The 19,378-nt window shown below is 41.1% G+C and overlaps 1 protein-coding gene across 1 annotated transcript in view; it reads right to left on the minus strand.

The window, feature by feature from the left end:
* LOC149550495 (Homeodomain-like superfamily protein) overlaps positions 1–19,378 on the minus strand; it is an 87,388-nt gene that overhangs the window by 22,620 nt on the left and 45,390 nt on the right. The window lies entirely within an intron of this gene.

A 19,378-nucleotide genomic window follows, 5' to 3' on the forward strand; every position in this document is an offset into this window, starting at 1 on the left:
GCTAGGAAGAGGGAGGAGGTAGCAACACCAACCAATGAGCAGCAACCATCTATCGGACTAAAGATAGCAAAGTATCTTCCCAAGATAGCTAATGGATGCTCACATGTAGAAAGGTGACACCTCACAACCATTCACCTAATAAGACATGCTTTATTAACCTAAGCGAGATTATTAAAAGTGTAGGAAAAACCTAGCAAAATAGGAAAAATAAAAAACTACACTAACAGCCCCCCATAAGCGAAGCTTAGGTGGATGCTAACCTAGCAAAGCTATGAAAGCAGGAAACTGGGTCCCGACAACAAGGCTTGATCAGGTACCCAATACAAGAAAAAGAACTAGATGAAGGAAACTAAGCCTCCAATCTAGGAAATGTCCCAAAGAGAGGAACAAAAAAGAGCATGAAGCATCTCCGAAGCATGACGCTGCAAACACTGTCAGAAGAAACTGCTGAAACCCCCATTGAAATAGTGCATGACTAGGTAGAGAAGACAAAGTCTGAAGAGCTGATCAATCGAAGAGGTGACCTCCAAAGGTAGGAATGAATGAGTGTCAATATAGTAGATGAACCATCTCGCCGAAATGCATAGGTGCCTAGCCACTGCATCCGCCTAGTACATAAGAACAAAAACTGAATACGTAGATCACTCAACCGAACCAAAGAAGCAATAGAGCCAACAGGTGAACCCCCCCCATAATGCTGAATAGGGAGAGGGGTGACAGGAACACTGAAATGCAATGCCAAAAACATATGCAAGAAGAAGAATCAGGAACACCAATAGTGCAATAGAAGTACAAGCACAGGATAAAGGGCGGTGTCACCGACACACTGCATGGGCTAATGTCGTGGAAGAAAAATTCACTTGACAAAGGTGGATGAGCACAAAATGGCAAAACATCATGACCCCCCATGGCACTTTACAACTAAGTGCGAGTACAAACAAACACAAGGTGTACAAGATCCCAGATATACAAAAGCAGGCACTTTATCCCAGTGCGTTTACAGAAAAAGGAATGCAACAGAATAGAAGCATACAATGCTCAGAAGTCAGAAAGATGAGTGAGCCAAAAGAACAGAAGAAGAGATTCCAAGAGCTATAGAATCCAAGTAATCCGCTAGAGTGCGAAAGTGCAAAACTCGAAGGAGAAAGAACCTGGAGCAGAATCTGGATAAAAGACCTCTGCAACTGAATAACTCATAGAACCAGCTTTCCAACGATATCTGGCGAGCCCAGAAAAGAGTCTGAATGAGCGAGATATGGCTCCCGGAAGGCAAAATAGAACATCTGCTTTGACTGCCAAAACAGGCAACCAGACTGTAGCAAAAATTAAAAAAACATGTACCATCATCTCCGTCTCAGAACCAGCTTTCCGACGCATTTTTTGGATCGAAAAAATAAGTCCGTATGCTCAAGTTACGGAAGAAAAACCGATAGGGCCTCCTCGTGAAAAGCATATGCTAAAAGTGAAACTTGGGCACAATAATCAAGGAAACAAATAGCACCACTGCAATCTACTCGAAAAATCATGCACTTTCAAAAAAGAATCACCTCAATACGAAGTCGTATGAGAAAGTTATGATTCTCCGAAGTTTCCAAAACGAGAACTGTGCACAGTCACGGCTGAGAATCTGCAATTTCTGAAGAATTCATGCATGAAAATCAAAAAACAACTCCACTAGTGGATAGAGCACAAAAAAATAGCCAAGTTCATAACAAGAATCATCAAAATCGAAGTTTGTATGAGCAAGAATGAGACATTTGAAAACTGCGTTCAAATCTGCGACTGCCAATGGAGAGGGGTATGGCTGTAGCTTTGCATGCTCGATTATGCAAAATATACAGCTTGCATGCAAAATCTAAAAGATACCCAGATGGTTTTTCGAGGCTGCAAACAAAACCCAGAAAGCGTTTTCTTTGCTGATGTACAGAAGATGTTGCTATAGTGTAAATCAGACGCCTTTAACAGTAAAAAACGGCTCCAAAAATCAAAAAATGACCCCAGCAACCAGAATATGACATGCAAATGTTGGATCAGTTTCCTAAGTCCATCAATGGCATGCTGGAACCTGCAAAACTGATTGAAAACTCCAAATATGCAAGTTGGTTGTCAGATTTGAGATTGAAACCCCAGAGAAAAACCGTTTTTGTCAAAACTTTTCTGATTCTCAGGATCATCCAAAGATGCAAGAGAAGAGCATACTTCATTTTTCAAAAAACTACAATAAAATTTATTTGCCCCCCTTGAATCTCTCAAATAAAGAAACTAAAATCTACTCTTGCACATAGAAAAGCTTTGATACCATGTTAGAATCTGATAAGATTAATAACCCAGAAAACTAGTGCAAAGAGTAAATATCTAAACTATGAATGCAAATGATACAAAATCAAAATAGCATCATAGAGTTAGTCTCCAAGAGAGTAATGCAAATGCTGGAAGCAAAATAGCATTAAGAGGATGCAAAAATAAGAGATGCAAATACAAGCCAGGTAGCATGCTTATATAGGCTAGGAAGAGGGAGGAGGTGGCAACACCAACCAATGAGGAGCAACCATCTATCGGACTAAAGATAACAAAGTATCTTCCCAAGATAGCTAATGGATGCTCACATGTAGGAAGGTGACACCTCACAACCATTCACCCAATAAGACATGCTTTATTAACCTAAGCAAGATTATTGAAAGTGTAGGAAAAACCTAGCAAAATAGGAAAAATAAAAAACTACACTAACACTTAAGACCCGAGAACTTCTCTTAAGGAACTACAAAGAAATAACGTAAATCTAGAATCTGACTAAAACAAAGAGATGTCTTAGCATAACATATATAATTTGTTCAGACTTAATATGGTGAGATGGATTCATTGAATGTACTATTCGATATTACAATCAAACATTGATACATAGAAATCATTGACACAATCCTTGCATCTATACTATCGAATGCATAACATATATATCAAATTCAATTTGGGAAAGCTGATCACATAACCTGATCAAGCAAGATATGAGCTTTGGGCTTGACTTCGTATAGCCGGCTCTTTGAAGGGTGTGTTCCAAAATGCAGAGCTCAAATCGGAGATCTTTCAATGAAAACAATGACTCGGATTTGTCTCCAATCCAAACGCAAAAATAAGGAAGAGAAGAAAATGAGGGAACAGAGGTAAAGTGTTGAACTCGGGTTTGGTTCTTGGACTTGTATCCCGCAAGAAGATAAATAACCTGTTAGGGTAATTATTTTGTTACGCTTATTAATTAGATCATTTTGATTTAGTTAATTAAGTTATTTATTACTCTAGTTACTTAAGCTCTCTTAGGTGCATATAATTAATATTTTATATTAATTATCTTGTGCAAACCTAGTTTTCTTTCCCTTTAGGGTTTTGCTCACCTTTAAGGTTGAACATTTGTATTTTTCGTTTTCATAACTTGGAATAAATTTTGCTCTCACTTTGTTGAGAATTTCAGAGCTCTGCTTTTTCCGTTTTCTAGTTTCTCTTCATTACAGGATATTTGCATGCAGGTGTGGGCAACAGAACCAAAACCCATGACTAAAAGATGTGATGAGTTTCCAACAGCAATCTATGAAGTAGCACAAAGAGCAAGTGAGGTGACCATTTGTCATATGGTGAGAGGCACCGAAATCAAGAATCCAAGTAGGCCCAGAAGTCATAGCTCGTGCAATAAGAGCGTGACCTTTCCCTGCAGGGCAGAATGCAGACTTAGGAGCTAAAATGTGATGCTCCTGCATGGCTTCCTCTAAAGCCTCCAAACATTTCCAACACCTAGAAACAGGATGTCCATCCTTTCCACAAAAACTGCAAGTCTCGACTAATTTTTTCTTAGTCTTGGAGGTAGACTCAGTAGACTTCTAAGCAAATTTACCCTTGGAAGGGTTAGCTAGAGGTTTGGCATCAGTTTTTGGTGTATCTTTCTTCGGTTTGGCTTTCTGTTTTGGCTTCCGTTGAGAAGTATGAGCAACCAATGCTTGGCTAGAAGAGCCAAAGGCATCCACCTATTGGATCTTAGCTTGTTCCCGTATCAACCGATCACAAAATGTCTCAAAAGAAGGCATATAATGTATGTTACCCAAGGCATCCATGCTGGAGTAGAAAGTGGAAAAAAATATCTAATACTGTCCTCGCAACTTTGAGAGTATCAAAAAAATACACTCATCATATGTTTTGTTTTTTACCACATCCCTGCAAGATTGTACGCAGAGATTTGAACTTCATCAAGAAGTCTTCAATGGTGGGGAAGCTGGCTGGTGACAAAGAAGTTAACTTTGAATCAAGCTGTAATGCCCAAAACTCATTCACTGTGCCAAACAAGTTGTAGAACTTGGTCCAAATAGCCAAAGGAGTGGCCAAACCATCCAAGTGAAATAGTAGACTATCTGAGATGTTCAGTGCAATCAATCCCATGGCCTCATCCATTTTGTTTCTGTTGCATTAGATAGGGGTTCCTTTCAGGATGTACTTTTTGTCCTTGACATATCGACGAACCTATTGTCCATTTATCAAATTTGCCACTCTGGCTCTGGTAAGACAGTTGAGTTCTCACCACATGATGTGGTTATTCGAGATTTACTTGATTCTGAGATGATTGTGGCTACTGGGAGTGTTGACTCTGCATCTCACCTCTACAACTTTGATGGATTTGAGTCCTCTTGCCACACAAGTTCTTTTCTTGTAGCACATGCAGATTCAGTAAGCAGACTTTGGCATGAGCGTTTTGGCCATGTCAATTACAGATATCTTCAGCAGATGAGCACATAGGCACTTGTTCTTGGGCTTCCCCAAATTTCCTGTACAAATGGTGTTTGCCAGGGTTGTGCACTTGGCAAACAACATAGAGATCCTTTTCCACATGGACGAGCGACTCATGCTTTGGCACCATTGGAGTTGATTCATAGTAACCTCATGTCATTTCCACTCGTTTTTCAAGTGCTAGATATGTGCTTACTTTCATTGATGACTTCTCTAGACGTACATGGGTGTACTTTTTGAAGTACAACTCTGATGTCTTTGATTCATTTCGAGTCTTTAAGACATTTGTTGAGAAGCAATCTGGTCTTTCTATTCGGCAGATACGCACAGATAATGGGGGGGAGTATGTGAACCAAGCTTTCAAGGATTTTTGCTCTGAACATGGTCTTCAACATTAGTTTTTAGTGCCCTACACCTCTCAGTAGAATGGTGTGGCTGAACGAAAGAACAGAACCCTTCGAGAGATGGCTAATTGTATGATTCAGCCCATGTCCATGGATTCGTGTTTTTGGGCAGAGGCAGTCAATTGTGCCAACTATATTCAAAATCGGATGCCTCACAAGGCAATTCGAAATATGACTCCTGACAAGGCTTGGTCTCGTGTCAAGCCTAATGTATCTTCATTCCAAGTTTTTGGTAGTGAAGCATGGGCATTTATACCAGATGCTCAGAGGAGAGCCATGGAGCAGAAGAGTTGACGCCTCATTTTTTGTTGGCTACTGCGAGGATGTTAAGGCCTACAGGGTGTTTGATCCTGATACCCAAGAGGTCCTATTTCGACAGGATGTCCAATTTGACGAGCACCTTCCTGTAGTAGATACCCTGTCTCCAAAGTCTACTTCACTTCCCACTACTCCCTCATCATTTCCACTCTCTTTGCCGGATGATGAGGATGATGATCATGTTGATCCCCATTTACCTTCGCCACAAGATCCTCCCCAAATGCCTAAATGGGCTTGAGCTACAATTGAGGTTGTAGGATCTCTAGCTGGGGACCCTACCACTACCCATCGCACCCGTTCACATATTACGGGTTCTAGTCTTCTCAGTCATGCTATTTGTAATGATCCTCATACTTTTGCTGCAACGACAGGACATCCTGAGTGGGACAGTGCAATGGAGGAGGAGTAATCTTCTTTGATGAAGAATCATACTTGGGATCTTTGTTCTCTTCCTAAGGGAAGAAAGGTAGTGCGATGCAAATGGTTGTATCATACTAAGTTTGCTACTAATGGTTCCATTGATAAGCGCAAGGCTCGTCTTGTTGCGAAGGGTTTTTCAGAGGTTGAGGGTATTGATTGCACTGAGACATTTGCCCCTGTCGCCAAGATGAACTCTATTCGCCTTGTCTTATCCCTCGTAGCTTCACAAGGATGGCCCATTTTTCAGATGGATGTAAAGAGTGCAATCTTGCACGGTGATCTTACTGAGGAGATTTACAGGGAGCAGCCTCAAGGATTTGTGCAGGATTCCTCCTTGGTTTGCAGACTTCGACGCTCATTGTATGGTCTCAAACAGGCCCCTCGGGCTTGGTTTGAGAAGATGGACTCTTTTATGCTTTCTACAAGCTTCACCCGCTACCATTCCGATCCTACTATCTACATTCAGCGTCTTGAGGCTAAGGTTTTGATCCTTGTGCTATATGTTGATGATCTTCTTCTCATAGGTAGCTTGTCCTCTATGATTACGGCTGTCCAGAGAGCATTGATGGACCAGTTTGAGATGACTAATCTGGGTCTACTACACTATTTTCTTGGTCTCCAGATTGTTCAGTCCTCTACTAGCATTTTTGTTTATCAGCAAAAGTATGCCCTTGACATGCTCTGACGCTTTGACATGCTTGATTGCAAGCCTGCTCCAACACCTTTTCAATCGAGTGTCACCTTGTCTACCTCCTGCCCTTCACCTTCAGTGGATCCTACATTATATTGGCAGTTGGTTGGCAGCTTGTTGTACCTGACACACACTCATCCTGATCTCTCCTTTGCAGTGGGTCTTGTCTCTCGATTCTCACATGATCCTCATAAGAGTCGTTTGCAAGCTGCCAAGCGTATTTTGAGATACATTCAGGGCACATTGATGTATGGCATTCATTACACAGCAGGGACTCCTCACACTATTGGCTACACTGACTCAGATTGGGCCAGTGATGTTGATGATCGGAAGTCTACTTCTGGCTTTGTTTTTTGTCTTGGCTCTAGTCCTATTACATGGTCGTGCAAGAAGCAGCATGCTCACGCACTTTCATCTACAAAGGCTAAGTATCGCGCAGTGGTGCTTGCTAGTCAGGAGATTTTATGGCTTCGGCAACTGAAGACTAAGTTTGGTTTTCCTCCTAATCATCCCACTATTCTGTGGTGCGATAATCAAAGTGCTATTCATATTTCTCGCAACCCGGTGGAGTATTAACGCACTAAACACATTGAGCTTCATATGCATTTCATTCGTCATCTAATCCAGGACGGTGTTCTCTCTTTGGAGTACATTTCCACTGATGCACAAGTTGCCGACATCTTCACCAAGTCATTTGCATCACCTCGCTATCTTCAATTGCAGTCTATGCTTGGGGTTTTGGAAGTTGTCCTTGGGGAGTCTTCTTGAGGCCTACCTTCCTTCATTTTTTTTCAGCATGTTTGTTCTATCTCTTATTGGAGGGGTTTTTCCCACTGGGTTGTGAACTCGGATTTGGTTCTCAGACTTGTATCCCGCAAGAAGATAAATAACCTGTTAGAGTAATTATTTTGTTACACTTATTAATTAAATCATTTTGATTTAGTTAATTAGGTTATTTATTACTCTAGTTACTTAAGCTCTCTTAGGTACATATAATTAATATTTTATATTAATTATCTTGCGCAAACCTAGTTTTCTTTCCCTTTAGGGTTTTGTTCACCTTTAAGGTTGAACCTTTGTATTTTTCGTTTTCATAACTTGGAATACATTTTGCTCTCACTTTGTTGAGAATTTTCAAGCTTTGCTTTTTCCATTTTCTGGTTTCTCTTCATTGCAGGATATTTGCATGCAGGTGTTCTTGAGGATCTGTGAAGTTGGTTTTCTCAACTTCTACATAACCAACTATTCAAAATAGCTTTAAAATATCATCATAACGGTTAACTAGCATGTCATCTTCATATGAAATTATAACGATTAACCATCTTACCATTTCACATGATTATAAAAAAATTTAACTGTCAACTAACTTCACGTGAAACCTCAACGGCTATGTGAACATTTTAAATTGGGTCAAAAATTGGGATGTAACAAGTGGGGTAGTAGGATGAGTAGGATAGTGAGTAGGATGGATAGGATAAGATGAGTAGGCTTGTCAACTATTATTTTATGTAACCCAATAGTTCCTAGATGGGCCCAACCATGTGCGGGGCTCACATTAAGCAAGACCCACCTCGTGGGGCCCACAAGAATCACTATTCACCTAGGGCCCACATGATTTACTATTTACCTAAGATCCACATGAATTACTTTTCACCTTGTGTAGGACACATAAGTTACAATTCACCTTGCAGTGCCCACACGAATTACTATTTACCTCATGGGGCCCACCTAAGTTGCTATTCACCTATTTAGATTTGGGAAGAAATATCTTGGTAATTGAAAGATTAGGTAATTATAACTTAGAAACTTGTAAACGTTGTTGTTGTCGTTAACTGGATAACAACTCATTCCATTGTTACGATACATGTTACACAATTATATCTTTTTAAAAAAAGTTAAAAAAATTGGTGTGTTTTTGCCTTAAATTTTGGGCATGACAGCTGATGCCATCTTCATTAGCAGCCCCATCCATGTGACGTATAGATTATGGAATTGATTCATGAAAATAACACCTCAGCCTATGGCATCAAGCAACTCGTCCCCAATACTAATGTTTCATACTAGGGCGTAGATGTCCATCCTATCCTTTATAGTGGCACGAGCTGATAGAAAATAGATAGAGTTTTAAAGGGGGGTTGTTCCACTCCCTTTTTTATGATTGGCCCAACCCTTTCTATCTTGGCCACCCCCTTTCTTTCTTGTTCGCCCCCTCCCTTTCTTTCTATCCTTCCTAGCCACCTACCCTTTCCAATCTTATTGATTGCATTGGGCAGGTATTGGTAGGTAGGTTCGTGCCCGACACTTACCTTTTTATCATTCATTGGTTTTGCCTATCCTATCCCTACTTTGTAGTTCGGGCTTTCTCCCTTCGCTTTCAAGCTGCAGTCAAGCCAACATCTTATTCATACTTCACCGTAGGGCCCCTGAAAACAGCGCAACTCGCTTTGTTCTTGCCTGAATAACTAGTGTAGGACATCATATGGAAACCCTACGGAAATGGTGGAAGGACGCAATGGTACATTAGCCATTATGGATGGAATAATGGGAGGCGGCTAGCCCTACAACATGTAAGGATTGTGATGATTCCTCGAGGCCAGCCAGATTCTATATGTCTTTCTATAAGGGCGGCCCCATAGAATAGATCACGTGGGCAGTTTTGCACAATTATTCATTGCTCCTATGCAATTATCCAGCCAGGCAGGGGACAACCTTTAGAATAGTAAGCATTATCTGCTATTTTGCTTCATTATCCAAACAGTCTCCATTATGGCAGGGGCCAGCCTTTAGAATAGTAGGCATTATCCGCCCATAGAATGGATAGGGAATCCCCAATAGAGGGACGTTGCCTACTATTCTAAAGGGGCATCCCTTGTTCCATAGTAAGGGCTGCTGCTAGAAAGGTTTCAATTATCTGCTGATCCCCTTAAATTATCTAAAAAGGGGCAAAGGGGCTGAACATAATTTGAAGAGGCTGAACAATTATCCGTTGATCCTAAGCCCTTGAGAATAGAAAGGGGACGTAGTAGGGCTTTATTATCTCTATATAGCCAAGGGTACCGTACATAATTTTACGGGGCCTAAAGAATTATTTGCCCATTGTTTCTATAGGCCAATGCAGGGGGGCCTTAAATATATAGTGGTGGGAGGATTTAGTTGTTCCCGAGAAACAATAGAATTAAATAAACCCACCAGGCATGCAAGGTGGGAGGAGATAGAACTACAATTGGGGGGGGGGGTATTTTCGAGGGTTCTGGCTACCGGGGGATTATATTGTCAGGTAGGGCGGCCTCTACAAGCTAGAATCATAGGTCGTTGGGCGCGTGGGATAGGTTCACCCCTGCTCTCATAGCCATTGCCCCGGATCATGCCGATCGAAACTCTGCATCCATCTTTCATGAAGAGATGCACCCAGAAGCTCCCAATATCTAAAAAGGGTATGGCCACAAACGAATGTGCTCCGATGCCCTCCAATCCACGACTGAGATGGGAAATGGAAACACCAAGCTCTATCCCTGCACAAATCGAAATGTCGTAATAGACCGACTCGCCCAGTCATAAATTCCATATGATTTCCTCTAGTCCCTACTATTCTAAAGGGCATATTCGTCAAGCCAAAGCTGGCTATAGTCGAATTGCAGTAGTCATCAGAGGCTTGCTCTATCATTTCAGTCGATAGAACAGACAAGGGAAAGCTGCATGCAGAGGTCCCCAGTTGATCAATACTACAAAGTAGTTCCCATGATAACGAGGGATAAGCGTCGAATCTGATTGCTTCGCTGGCATGAAGAGAGAGATCCAAGAAAAGGAAGGCAGCCTAATACTCCATTCCCATCTTCCTCACCTCCCTTGCATGATTAGACCGGTTGGAGAGGAAGCAGTTTGGTCAATCTGGAATCTAGATGGATCCAATTGTCTGGTGTAGATTTGGCTATCACCTATCGCCCTCTACCACATCAAATGATGGATAAGGAATTTCGCTTCTTGTGGACCTAGGGCACCTGCATTGTTGGAAAGAAAGATCAATCGTCTACATGCCCTACTATACCGTAGCTATTGAACCATAAAATTATAGGCGCTTTCCCATAAAATTGTAAGGCAGGTGTTGAGCCAACGAGGTAAATTGTAGGATCGGACTCGAATATCTGGAACATCTGGATATGTTGCTACTATCTCTACCCAAACTGCCCTTCAACACCCTTCCCCTTTGCCATAGTAGAGAGGTAGCTCCCACAACCTATGTGTATAGTGATGCGGCAAAGAATTTAGAACCAGGCGAGGGGATGTTGTGGATGCAAGAGAATGATCTGTAAATGGATCAGTTGGTTCTTATTCTTCTACTACTTTTCCTGAATAATAATAGTGCCAAAGGGGGCCTCTGCTGCTCTAGCTCTTGGCTTTGTTACGGATGCAAGAGAATGTTGCTTTCACTTCGAAGTAACCTGAGGGGTAAACTGTTGCCTCCACCACCTCTATCTATGTAGATTCAACTGCAATAGGATTTGCTGCTCTCTTTGGTTCCACCTTGACTATTTGGTCTATTGCCTGTCCTCGTGCTGATGGTGTAGGTGAGCCCACAAGTGCTACAACTAAACCTGTCTTTGCGCATACCTACTGAGTCAACGATGTCAACTAAGTGCTTTCCCCTTTACCCTTGGAAGGAAGGAAGCTAGGACGGCTGGTGGTTTCGGATATGGATCTGAGCAAAGGTCATCGTGGAGATTACAGAATATCCACTAACCAACAAATATACTTGGAGCCCATACTACCTTGAATCAGGGAACAACAGCCCCTTAGAGTAACTTATTACCATTCACACAATCAATTACTAGAGCTAGTTCATTACATGTACCATACCAAACACTCGTACTAGTTCCATATATGATATATTCTCGGAACAGAGCAGAACCAACCACTTAGGCATAGCTTTGGCATCAGAGGCCTATTAAACTAGTTTGATCATCAGTAACAAATGCAACATACAGTAACACACATAACTAGATTACTCTATAGATGATATATCATTGCTCTTAGATAAGAATCCACACATTCTTGACCTCTAAAGCATTATGAGCATTGAGTCGTTTCTGCTCGATTAGCATCTTAAACACAACCACAACCAAACACATACTTGAAATGTTGCATCGTAGAATAGTTATATGCATATTTACCTTTGAATGATACCACTACGAACTTTGATAAACAAATGGTTCAAGCAGTATCATGCATGAGGTCAATAGTGCATCGTAGAATAACAGAGGTATCAGTGGAGATTTTATCTACACTAGCGCCAGCGGCCCCACTCCCACCCCCACCCTCACCCCATCTTGGAGGAAGGAGTATGGGTGGACACCCTAACGATGCATGCAGAAGGCGCTACCATTCTATGGATGGAGAATGGAAGCAGGATAATTCAACTACCTGATAATGGAAGGAGCTAGCTTCCGGCCTCTGCATCTTTATTAGTTTAAATAGTGAGATCTCCTTGTGCCAGATTAAATACGAGATAGTTAAATGAGGACTTTATTGCCCCAATTGTTACCAGAGGCCATCCCCCACCCCCGGTAGGCACCAGCGAGATCTCTCGATAGGCCCTACAATTTTATGGAGGGCCTCGGATGGAGAGTAGACAATCTGTTCAATATAATAATTCCCCCCTATCTCCTCCCACCCTGCTGCCCCAACCTCCTACGGGCATAATTTGCCGGGAGGTATGGGGGTTGGGAGGCCTAACTAGAATAGTCTATGTGCTCGATTGTAGAGAGAGAAGTTAACACACATTGGTTCCCTAAAATTCTATGGGCATTCAACGGGCAAGATCCCACCACCCATATATTCTTGCTAGTGGGTGAGTCGATCAATCCACCTGCCCTATAAATTCTGTGGCCCACTACCTACCCACCCACCCATTATAGTTGTTGATTAGGCCTGGATTAACATGCCCTACTATTTGATAGGCTCACCGGTGCAGAGAGTCCAGCATGGATGTTCTAACTGGATAGAAGGACCCCACTTAGTTTAGGACCCCACTAGATGGGAGGAGTTAAATTAATCCGAGGGAGGCCCTGAGAAGACTAGTTGGGAGGCAACTTCAGAGCGGGCTTCCCAGCTAAGTCCTTCCCTGCAGGGTGGTGCATGCTTGCAGATGCAGGTCCCCTACTATTTTATGGGGTTGGGTTATTAACTGTTCACGATCACGAGGAGACCCCTTTGAGATTGTTCTAGATGTTTGGATGGTTGAATAGTTGCTTCACCCCCGAGCTGTCCCATCGTTTATTAGCTATTAGCTAGGCTCCATCCCCCATTGATAAGAAAAAAGAAGAGAAGGACTGGGCAAGGGTTTGATTGCCCATTGATTAGTGAGGGCTCCAATGGTGACCATGCGTTACAGGGAAGGGTCTCGAAATTCCCTTTCAAATGGTAGGGCTTTCTTCACGACTCATTGTTGTTTGGCTAGATAGACTAAGTTGAGAAACCTCCTGGATAGCCGAAGCATTGTTGGCGGAATCCATTTGACCTTCTGACTTCTTTCTATTAGAACCAATAAAGTTTATCTTTCTTTACTCCAGCAAAGATCGATTGTTCGGAATAGAATAATAGAATAATGGGAATAGGGCTTTCTCAATGGACACCATCGCATCATCGACAACTAGAATAAGGCAACCAGTCCATCTCCACCAACAACCCTGCTACACCAACCTGCCCCATAGAATTGTAGGGCGAGTTTCCAATCCCCTTTTAGAATAGTAGGGCTTTCTCAACAAACACTATTTTTAGGGCGGGTCTTCCACCCTGCATGCAGGGGAACTATGATTCCCCCCCCCCTGGCCCCCCACCCCCCCAAGAAGAATTGTCTATTCTTGAAGTTGAACAGATGTTTCTTGCTCACGAATAGGGATTCAAGAAATTTCTAGAATGTGCAAAGGCGAATAGGGATTTAATTGTCAAGCATAGCATATTTAGTTGTAAAACATATATTATATTCTATTGGTTAGGTGCGATGCCCTAAAATTCTATGGGCTGCCCCCTACTATCTATTATTGCGGTTCAAGCCCAAGATAGCCCACGCCAGGCATCTGATTTGTTCATGCATGGGTCATTTGGCCCACTCAATTGGTCTGCAAAGCTCTTGCCCTGTGCATGGTAGGGGGGTTGGATGCCCTGCCAAGTTAGTATCTTTTACCTAAGTCAGTGGCTCACTTCTCCTCTCCTCGGCCATGACCTATAGTTTATTTTGGCTCTACTGCAACCAGCAGACCAAGACAGGCTGAACATAGAGAAGGTAAGGGATAGTAGGGCAACTGGATCCCTACTATACCCTATCCATAAAGGTAATGTATAGTAAACTAATCAATCATTTACTTTCTTTATTTACTTCAAATCAATTGATTCCAAGCATTGATTTAGTTACCCCATCCCACATGAAATCGAAATTCAATACCCTAAATGTGAGTTCATTTTGCCTGTCTTGTTTCCTTACTTGTAATCAGACTTTTAAAATCCGACTCCAAGTGTTCCCCAAGCATAAATGAAGACTCTTTCCTACTTGCAACCGAGCTTTGAAAACCTGGTCGCAAGCAATCTTCCCAATTACAAGTAGAAATACTTATATATCTATGCATTTGAACATTATTTTAACACCAAATGCTTATGTTTCTTCCACCTGTCAAGCTCAAGAAATACCAAGAAATTCCATGGCCTCTCCTATTTGCATGTAAGGTCTACCCATCCAACAAGATCAAGGTATCGATCTTATTTTGCAAACAGATTCCAAGACCGAAGAATGGCACGAGGCAACAACAACAACATGATGTTGCCACATGAGGAGGTGGAAAAGTGTTCAAACGATTGAGAGCATAGAATGCTTTCAAGACTAGTGGCAGCGAACCAATTAGAAGGATCATGAGCTCTTTTCCAATAATGGGCGTGATTGTTGATGCCACCAAATGCAAAGGTCAAAGTGTTATTTTCTGCAGATGTTACCATCAGTGTACAGTTTAAAGATTTTTGGCACGTGGCAATCTAGTGAGAGGAAGATCTCTTTGATAGAGGATGATGTAATTGGAGTTGTCTTGTCAAACACTTAGTGTATTTTCATCATGCATTTAATAATTTTATTTCAAAAGATTACATGTAATGTAAAACAAGATGTAATTGCATGTGATAGTATCACCAGCAAAGTTGTAATCACATTGCAAGACGACAGGACTTGCAATATTGAATAAGTCAATTGTAGGTAGTTAGTTGTTGAATGAGTCTCAATTAGTTGAGTTTCTCTCACTTTCTGATCTCAACACGTGACCTATAAATAAAGGAGGGTGCTCATTTTAATGATCATCTTTGGCAATGCAAGAAAACTCTGCTAGTTTGTATATGCACTCAAAGACTTTGAGCTTGGATGTAGAATATTGCTTTCAATAAAAGAGGCAGTTTGCATTGAGACTTCGTGTCAATCCAAACCATGCTACGATAACATTTTCTTGAGTTGATTGTGAGTTTTATGCTTTTGTTCAAGAGGATGTGAACTCAATCTTGTAGACTTTGAACCACATGTTGTGCTCAAAGTTATAATTTGGTTTCAGATTTGATCTGAGAGACTTTGGGCTGCTTATCAAGTCTGAAGTTGACACAGGATGTTCAAGCAAAGGAATACCTTACATACTTTGTGCTGCTTCATTCTTTTTGTTTGTGCATGCAAAGTGAAATACGTGTTGCAGTCTTTGAGCTACACATGTTTCATTCTTATTCTCAAAATCTCATAGGGAGCCATGAAAAGACTGAGTTTTTATGAATTTCTTGGTTACATAAGGTGCCGGTACGTTGAAGATTATTCTTACATCTAATCTTTTGTTTACTGAAATTATTGCTCCACCAGATACTTTGTAAGTGAATTACAAAATTGCTTTAAGATTGTATTGTAATAGTAAAATCTATTCTAACAAAATAAGATGAATGTCCTGCCCAGATTTAGCTTAGTGTAACTGTAAATAGTAGTTAAGTGTTTTGTTGATTCCAGTACCAATAAGATAAGTTATACTTAAACCATATATTTTAAACCCCTAAGAAACTGTTTTGAACTGGAAAGGTGTGAAATCCAATAAGGTGTCCAAAACCAACTTTCAAACCTTCCTCGGCCAAGCCTAACTGCCCCCTGTTTCTCGCGCGAGAAAGTGCACTGGTTTCGAGTTTTGCACGAGATCTTGCATCACTGCGCGCAAGAAAGTGCATGGCTTCGCGCGAGGATTCGTCGCACACCGCGCGAGGATTTGCATCCTTGCACGAGGAAATGCATTCTCACGCGAATAAGTGCATTCTTGCGCGAAGTACATTCGAGGAACTGCCTATCCACGTGAGAAAACACATCAGCATGACCACAAAACAAGAAGAAAAAGCATAAAAACATTGAAAACCTCCACACCAGGGAGTATCGGATCCACATAAATCGAGGAATGAACACTCGAGTGCATAAACAACAAGGAAAGAGGAACATCTATCCATCTAAACCATAGCAGTAAGAACATATTGAATGCAACATCGCAGTGAACAAAAGTAACATCGCAATGTACAGAATAACATCACAATAACTAAACAACCAGACTAAGTACGCAATTCCTACCAACCATCAATAGCATCATAAGACCATCATGGATCCTAGCCATCCCCCGCGCGTAACATCCCAAGCCACCGATCCGATCATCGGTACTATTGTAATAGGGACGTCACTACTAAAACATGCTACAATATAAGCATAAGGAAATCTAACATGCTAGTAGAAAGCATAAGATAATCGTACAAAGTAGATATCATCACCTATCACATGCTAATCGTCATAATAAGGAAATCTAACATGCTAAACCAATAAGCAATAGATAATCCAATACAAAAATTCATATCATCTAGTCACATGCTAAACATCGTAATATGGGAATGCGTCAAATAAACTAACATCGTCTAAACATGATATCCAAGCATTCCAATGAAAGCATAAATCACAAGGAAACATACTCTGGAACCTGTAGTACCAAGTGAAAACATCCAACAATGGTTGCACTAGGATAAAAGATCGTCTCTGTACATCGGTCCCTAGCAGTGGTGTAGGTAGCTACGCCTCCCAATCACATGGCACCCATAGGTCCACACCTGCCGTGCTGATGGAGATAATGATCCAACCACAAACACACAAAACAACATCCATGGCTAACACTCACACCAGACAGTATGATGGGTGTAACCAAGAACCTAAGACAATGCAAAGAGTACAGGTCCTGGTCAAACACTCAATAGGCCACTAAGTAGGGGCTGACATCATGGAGAGTCGCTTGACATCGACAAGCCCAAGCTCGGATCACGTGTGGAAACTCTCACAAGGTACTCCCTTGGAACCATCACACGAAATTTTATTATCTTAAGTTTTATTACCACTCACATTTTCTTTAGTTATCACTTAATTAAAACTCCCTCTGCCAACCCATGGTGCCATGATTGTCGAGCTGCAAGATAGGAGCCCCCTCTATATGCTACCCTACCCTACCCATGCTCATCCTATGACAAGTGCCCGTGGGCATGCATAATCCCAACCCAACCCCAATGATCATAACTTCCGAACGTACCACGGAAGATCGGGACTCGCAAGTCACCCGACAAATGTACGCGCACGTACTCGTGTGTGGCGCACCACCATCACGAAGATCATAACAGAAGGACTGGATGAGAACACAATGCAAAAGATAACACCCAATTGAAAGCAACACGGGAAGGACGGATTCTACACGAATCCCAAAGCCAATAAAACCATACATCATAAAATCACTCAACCGGCCTCAATCCGAGAGTATGGATTCTACACGAATCCCAATGATGCAACAAGACCAAACATCATGAACTCACTCAACCGGCCTCAATCCAAGAGCATGGATACTACATGAATCCTATTGTCCATGAAACAAAAGCAAGGTCCAAAAGAAACCATAAAAACACATACAAAAATCACTCAACCGAACACAACTTCGGGAGTACGGATGCGACACTCATCCCAATGCAATATAAAAGTGCAATAGTGGTCAAACTGATATCCAAATGAATCATTCAAGTCGACGACCCACATTGTGCCAAGAAAACCCGAGAAAATAAGGCGACACAAAACGAGGTAAAAACTTCAAAATTTGGAAAAACTTCGAAATTAAAACCCATTTGGCCTTTGGGTACAAAAATCCCAAAAATCCAAAAATAATCAAGTTCGAACACTGTATGCAAAAACGGCCAGCATAACGGTGCAAAACCCCAAACCCTCATCTTGAAAAAACAAGGAAATGTTTGTACCCGCCCAACCAAGTAGAACTAGCAAATCCAGCCAAACGGCTACCAAAAACAGAAGCAGAAACAGAGCAAAAACAATAAAATAAGAAAGCCCTACCTCCTAGCCAAAAGGGCAAAACGAGAATCTAAACCATAAAATAAATAGCTCGCAGAAGTAGCTGAAAATCACGGCAATCCAAGATTTCCCCGAGCTGGATCCAACGAGCTCAACCTCGCGACAATCCCACGCCCATAGCTCCCACAACAAACAAAACAATAAATTCTCATGAAGAGGATTTTGGGTTTTACTGTCAAACTTTCTAATTTAAAAGTGAGAAGTGAGGAATTAAATTCTTTTTTGGATATGTATTCACTTTTCGAGTGAATAATCGATTAGGGCAAATAACTAGCCAACCTAGTTAAACCCCGAATTGAGCCAAACGAAATTAGGCTATTCCTAGAAATAGGAATTCATCTATGGCAAAGCTGCCAGAAAATAAAATAAACCAAATAAAAAGCCCAAAAACCCAAAAAACACATAAATCTCCTAAACAACTTTCACAACAAAGCGAACCTCTAAATGCACAAACACACTTACTGATCTAATCACATAATGCAAATGAGTTCGGATTTAATAATCATCGAAAGGTTTAATTTAAACATTTAATTAAGGATACGTCGACCATACAGGGATGACATGGGTAAAATATGAATAGTTGAATCATTAACTCCATGTGCCATTGCCAGGAATATAAATCCTGCACACTAAACAACACGATCAAGTGCAATTGCATATAATAACATAGCCGAAACAATAAATGCATTAAATCACCTAATTTAACCATTTATTTAATTATATTGAAATAATCTATTTACATCACTCACGTTCACATAAAGCATGACAACGCAAGAATGAAGTAAATAACCATAGCATTAAATCCATCACATAACATAATCAGTGATATGCCCAAATACCGGATAACCAGATATCATCATAAAACACACTGTCATCTCAAAATGGCATCGTCATGCAATATGATCGATTGAACAGCATAGTTGTCTAACATCTATGATATTGAAATCAAGGTATTAACATCTGACCCTCAGGTCATCTCACATGTTAAACATAAGTAACAAATATCTCTCAAGTCAAAACATAACAAAGTAAATGTTTGTAGCATATAACCAAATAATCCAAATGGACAATCCATTTCTAATCATTTAAGCATTTAATAAAGGTTGATTAAAGAACAACAAAAAGGCACTTAAAACACATAAGCGAACATAGTCATAAACATGACTAACCACTACTACAGAAACCTAGTCCAGTGTAGCATGGTAATAGTACATAGTGCAATCTTTGCACACATCTCAAAGTAATCATGGAACAACCTCATGATACCACATTGATCCTAGTAAACAATGGCACAAACCTCAGAGAAACATAAATCATATCCTAATCTCATTAATCAGTCAAAGCATAATCAAG

Source organism: Cupressus sempervirens, chromosome 7, assembly GCF_028749045.1.
Source record: "Cupressus sempervirens isolate cs-2001-9-10 chromosome 7, ASM2874904v1, whole genome shotgun sequence".
Lineage (NCBI taxonomy): Eukaryota > Viridiplantae > Streptophyta > Pinopsida > Cupressales > Cupressaceae > Cupressus > Cupressus sempervirens.